This window comes from Rissa tridactyla, chromosome 7 (assembly GCF_028500815.1).
Source record: "Rissa tridactyla isolate bRisTri1 chromosome 7, bRisTri1.patW.cur.20221130, whole genome shotgun sequence".
Taxonomy (NCBI): Eukaryota; Metazoa; Chordata; class Aves; order Charadriiformes; family Laridae; genus Rissa; species Rissa tridactyla.
In genome coordinates this window covers 32451714-32457973 of record NC_071472.1, presented here as the reverse complement: position 1 = coordinate 32457973, position 6260 = coordinate 32451714, and positions in this window count along the sequence as shown.

The following is a 6260-nucleotide window of genomic DNA, read 5'->3' as shown; positions in this document are numbered from 1 at the left end:
CTGGGTTTTTTTCAAATTTTAAATTTTAAAGTAGGAATTTTTAAGTAATGCAGGAAGCCAACACTTAACACTAATTAATCAGTAGCCATGTTGCACTGAACTTCTAAATTTTCTTCTAAATTCCTTCCCTCCCTTAAACTTCTGTGACAACCTGTCACTAACCTATAATGTTCCCTTAGACTAAAAATGGAGGGAGATCTCCAATCTACTGCTAATGGGAAACAGTGCAGTGCAAGATTGCTTCAGAGAATTCTCAGAACGCTTCTCTGCAAACAAGTAGGGAAATTCCCCAGGGAACACCGTATGGTGCATTTACACCCCAAAGCATCAGGATATGTGAAAGATCTGAAGTAATTCAGAATCTTCATTACATGCTAGTTGATCTAACTTCAAATCACATTTGATACAAGTTTGAAGATACTGTCATGATTACCAGTATTGTAAGATTACTCTTAAAAAGCTAAATACTTGAACTGGTCACCCAAGAGATGATTTAGGGTGCAAGTTAAAAAACCTGTAACATCAGGTACCTGAGCACCCAAGCCAAAAGGAACCACAGTGCGACACTGCACGCACAGCGAATGCCTTACCAAATTCTGTTAAATATACAGTAGTTTATCTCCTGGATTAGTAAAGCAAAAAGGCAGCCATTTCCCTCTAGGTTTTTCTGTGGGCAGAAAACATCAAAGGTACAAGCAAGAAAAGTATTATCTCGATGTGCTTATAAAAGCAGAAGGCGTTACTGTCACTTTTACTGCACTCCTTACTACTTATTTTTAGCACATGCTTCCTCTCTCCTGTTAAATCATAAAACTGCTTTCAAAAGGCAGTGGAAATTTAGGGGGGGGGGGAATCAGAAGTTATGAGATTATGATTCAAACATTTTATTACTGTGTATTGCTAATTAATTTCAAATTACCTCTACAGGATACTCAGTGATACCTCTTATTGACATTCCAATCCAAAGATTCCTTTTAAAATTAGGTTTTCTTCTTTCAAACACTAACAAAAATATAACAAAAATATAGTTTGATCCTCCCCCAGTACCCAATGCAACATTTCCATTTCAGTGTCGCATTACACCGCACATTCATTTTTCCACTGGGAACAACTATTTTTCATATTTTATGAATGTAACACTTATTCCTTCTACCACACATCCACTGGGAACTGGGGTTTGAGCTGCAATTACTTCATTTTTTTCAATAGTCTGAATTCTGTTCCTTTAAGAGTTTGCCTTCCCCTTTGTTAAGCTTAGTTGATCTGCCTAATGATGGATTTAAAGCAGGCCATATAAGTCTAGTCATGAATACCTGTTTCTTAATTACTGAAGACATTAGGAGCAGGACAGAAATCTTTACTGTGGGATGGTACAGACATGGAAAGAGGAATCCCTATGTTGCAAAGTACATTCAGGACAGTGGCGCTCCTCGTTTTCACTGAGTAAGAGGAATATGAGAACAAGAACCCCCCGTTTTGGTTGATCTCTGCCCTGCCTGCCCCTCTCCCCTTTTTGGAAACGAAGAGTCTATAGCTCCACATCCAGTTGCAGACGCATTTACATAGAGATGGTTCTCAATCTGTGAGTTATGTCCAAAAGGAAGCTTCTTCTCACAGCTTATCTCATAAGCTATGCTTCAGAAGCCTATTATTATTACTAATTCTAGAGCTTCTCTGGCTTTTATAACTATTTTTTTCAGATTTTTCAAGAACTAAAGAGGGACCCTGCTGACGTCTGTTGGTTCCCAAGTACAATGGCTGTTTACTTTGCTTTATATTCCACACAGACACCCAACAGCATACCCCAATGGAAAATTCTGATTACAGTTTTGTGGTAAAGGATGTTTGAAGACAAAAGAAAAGAGCATGTCAAAACATTTCAGATGGACTATATGGGAGGCAACTCCTGATTTATATGTTATATTTCACATACTGAAAGTCCAGATTAAAAAAATCTCATCAGATACATCCCTCAAAAAAACCCCCAAAATAGCCCAACTTTTTTCCCCTTAAAAAAGAATAAATGAGTAAAATCCCTGTTATAATACAGCTGGGCTTTCTGGGACAACTCCCCTAACCCTAGGTGAATTTGTTTGGCCAACTCACATCTACAAATATATTCTGGTTGTCAACTGTGATCAACTTTACTTATTACTATACATCTGTTACCAGATGTATGATTTTATAGCAGTTGGTTCACTCAAAGCACGTACAACTTTTATCTATAAAAATACTCAGCCAGCCAGAAGGCTCCCAAGACATTGTACTTACAGCACCTTCCCATTCAACAAAGACCAGTTCTCTCCAGAATAAAACTCCAGTTATTTTAAGCCTAGATCAGGCTTTTCCTATGTTTTGTCCTATTTAGCTTCAAAGCATCAGACTGTGTGCCCTTAAAGTAGGGTGGGATCCTGCAAACACATATAGGGAAACGTGAAAGACTTTTTGGTTTAACTAGTTAAAAGAAAGTTTAGAAGATCCCTTAACCTCAAAATAGACAAGCAAAGCCCCTCAATTTTTCTAGAAGACTCCTCAGATGCATACTGAAAACTAAATCTCATGTGATAACTGTAGTGAAATTACCATAATCTTAAAACCTGCTTTGTTCAAGTAGTGTTGTCTACCATTCCAGCATGTCACCATATTGACAATTAGCATTGCTTATATTCTGTTACAAAACAGAGAAGTTTAAAGGAAAAGAGAAAAAAAAAAATAACCACGACCGTCTGCAGTGTAGCCTTAGGAATACCTTAATCAAGGTCCCTTTTAGCCTTTGGGAGCTGGATCATATTTATTTCTTCTTAGCTAGGACAGATCTTCCCCAGCACAGTGACTTGGAATGGGAAAGACATAAACGAAAGCAAGCAAGTCACCCTGTTGCTGTCAAAGGAGTAGTATTCTACAATCTTCTACTGAACAGTTATTTCATTTTTAAATACACCACTGAAAATCATTCTGCAACCAGGGACAAAGAAGAACGTTTCTAGAGATGCTAAAATACTTCCAGTTCTGCTAAAATACTAACCAATATTGTTACCGCTTTAAAATACTCGTGAGATTAATTTATTTTTTTTTCCACAGAGCTTCGTAGCTCCTGGTATCGCTACAACTTCTGTAGAGAAGAGATGTGGGATTAACTTGAGTGTGTTTAGAAGTTTTAGACACACTGTTTGTTGTGAAGGTTGATCTCAGATTTCCAAGAAAACCTGGGAAAGCTACTGAATGCCGATAGCTTGCCTTTTGGGGTGAAATCCTTGGAAATAACTATCAGAGAGCCTCTAGGGTTAATAATAAACACAGAGTTAGAATTCCATCCATTGTTGCCTTTTTAAGCTACAGAGTTTATACTCACACTGACAGAAGCAGCATTTCAATGTGAAAATCTGTCAAGTTATTAGCAAACACAGCTCACCTCATTCATAAAGTAGTAGCTGTTTCATGTTTTCACACAACAAAAGGAAAGCCACTTCCAACCGTGAAGCCTGGTTTCAGCAGCTGTCAGCAACAGATGATGAATAAGTCCTTACCAGAAGAGAGTAAGAATAATATCTTGCTTCTGTGCCGTTCTTTAGAGAAAGACCTACTAAATTGCTTGCTTAGGGGGAAAGGTCAGAGTTCAAACAAACTTATAACTACTACTGTGCCTTCATTTCCCAAGACACATATCTACACAGACTATAAGGCCAGAGCTCAGGGTCTCCTCATCCCAGGGATCTAAATAAATTAGATGGAAGTTCTTACTAAAAGGCTTACTTGACTAATCTCCCCGCCAGCGTAAGGTCCTTCCCATTCACATGTATTGCACACAATTACAGACGCTCATTAGTAGAAGACGTTTCTCTTTGCCCGTTATTAGGGGCAGAACTGGATACCCATGCTGAGCATGCCAGAATTCAGAGTCAAAAGGAGTCTGTCACCTCATGTCTACAAACATCAGTCATCCCAAATTTGGGCTACGGGGCTTACTTCCTTAAGCAGTAGAATATGAAATTCCTTGAGCCTATTTGTCAGACAGACCAGAAGGTCTTATTGATAGAAGGCTAGAGTTGCAAGGGAACCCAAGCCCTGCGTTTAATACAGTTCTCAGAATTGTCTTCAAATGGACAATTTTGGATGCTGTCAAGCCTCTGAAGGGGACAACACCACAGAACCCGACATTCAGAACATCAACCCTCCTGCTGTTATAAGCTTCTTTGGTTAAGATGCTTGGCAAGGTTATTGAGCATTTTTAACAAGGAAAACTACTTGTATCTTTAAATTTATCAAAATTAATGATTTGGCTTATTGAAGACTGGGAATTAGCTTGAGGGCAGGGAACACTCTGAGGAAGCTTTTATTGCAAATTAGCCACTATAAATCAGCAAACCGAGTAGGCAAAAAATAGTACTGAGACATTCAGCATCTCTTGAATGACATGCCCCATTCAGCACTTTTTTGTTCTGCATTAAATAAACTTAATTAGGTTTGTCTCATCACTGAAGTCTGTCAGCTTCTTTTTCTAGTCCATCTTGCTTTTCGTATACTTTTTGAGACTTGAAAGTGTTTTCATTAAAAAAGCAAGCCTAAATATTAGGGGAATAAAATGACACATTTTAAGCAAAGGTTGAGACGTATCCTTTGAAACCATAGATCCTTATCTTGACCCAAGAACCACTTACTGCAAGTCTGAGGTGGTACAGGTTAAAAAAAGACTGATTAAATTTTATGTTCGTGTAAGGCATTCTGTGACATTTGGATAATCACACCTGCATATGTAAGGTTGCCGATGGAACAAGTTATGCTATTACTCTTTGTAATCAGATATATTCAGCGATGATGCATTCTGCCTCCTGCTAAAACAAAAGCGTACAGCTCCAGTGGTGGTGCGAGTATCTTATTTACACAGGGGTAACTGCCACTAGCATGTCGCCTCCTAAAAGAGCAGCGCATTCCAAGAGAATGGCCAAGAGAAGAACACTTGGGAGCAGCGCACCGGTCATGTGAGGCAGCCAGCTTTACTTCCAGCTGTTTACTGCCAACAGCTTGGGCTTACTAAAAAAACCAAGAAACGATCCAAACAACAACCACCTGACAACATCAACACATTGACACTAAATCAACTTAGAAGTACATGGCTAGGCGGTTCAAAGAAAGGATTTATTTTACAGTCCCAGATCAGTCACGTATCTTTCTTCAACATTATCTCTCACCATACCAGAACAGGTAGATCCCTAAACTGCTTCTAACAAGTACAGTTAGAAAGTTAATGTACTTTCGGCACAATAAGTCAATAATGTATAGCATCTGGCATTCAAGTCAGAATACTTTGTGAAGATTAGGAGTGAGGAAAAAATTCTCTTTTGAGCTCCTGCTCCCCATTCATACATCTCTCTAATATTTAGCTAATGGGAATTAAACAGGTAACACAAGCTGAATTAGCTTTGCCATGGCTATTAGAAGAAACTAAATTTCGCAGTTGCATGGGGGAAATGCATCCGTGCAGTACAACGGTTTCAGTAGGGTGCATATTTTCTTACCTGCAAACACTGCAGAATACACCATGTTCAGCTCCTGCAGGATTTCCACAGGGAAAGAGTATTTGTGGGATGTTAGTAAGCAAGTAACCTCACTGCCCGAGCTAATCTATGCACATCCTCTCCTTTCTAATCCGCAGAAACCTAACCTTAGAACTACTCATTACCAGGGAGAAGAGAACAAATCCCCTTAACCCTTTTCTTGCATAAAAAGCCTACTTTAAGTTGTCTCCCACTTAAGTAGTTTCTTATTCTCAGCAACTTTCCCAGTCAATAGGGCGCTCAGCTCTTAGGGTCTGTCTTCAGCTACCATGGCTGCAATTCCAATGAGAATCGGTAATACCATGACATTGATCTTCCGCTGCTGGGTACGGGATTTCTGCTGCACCACAAGAAATATCCGGCTTTCAATTTCAGGAAAAAAAAGAGGTAAAGATGAGAAAAAAGTAATTACCATGAAGCGATAGAGACAGAGGAATCCTGCAGGTTAACTAATTTCTTTCTTAGCTACAGAAATCAAAGCTGGTCTGTACTGATTTCCTAATGCATCACAGCCCACGTAGGCTGTAAAGTGGAATCTGTGTCAGAAGCACATTTAATCCTAGGATTCTCTTCAGCTAATAACTGCGCTATATATCAGAAAGGCCAAAAATAATCCAGGCCAGGCTGCCTGCTTCCATTAATCAGCAAGCTAAATTTATATGCTATATCACTATTTTTATGAGAGGTTGCGTGTGTTTATATATA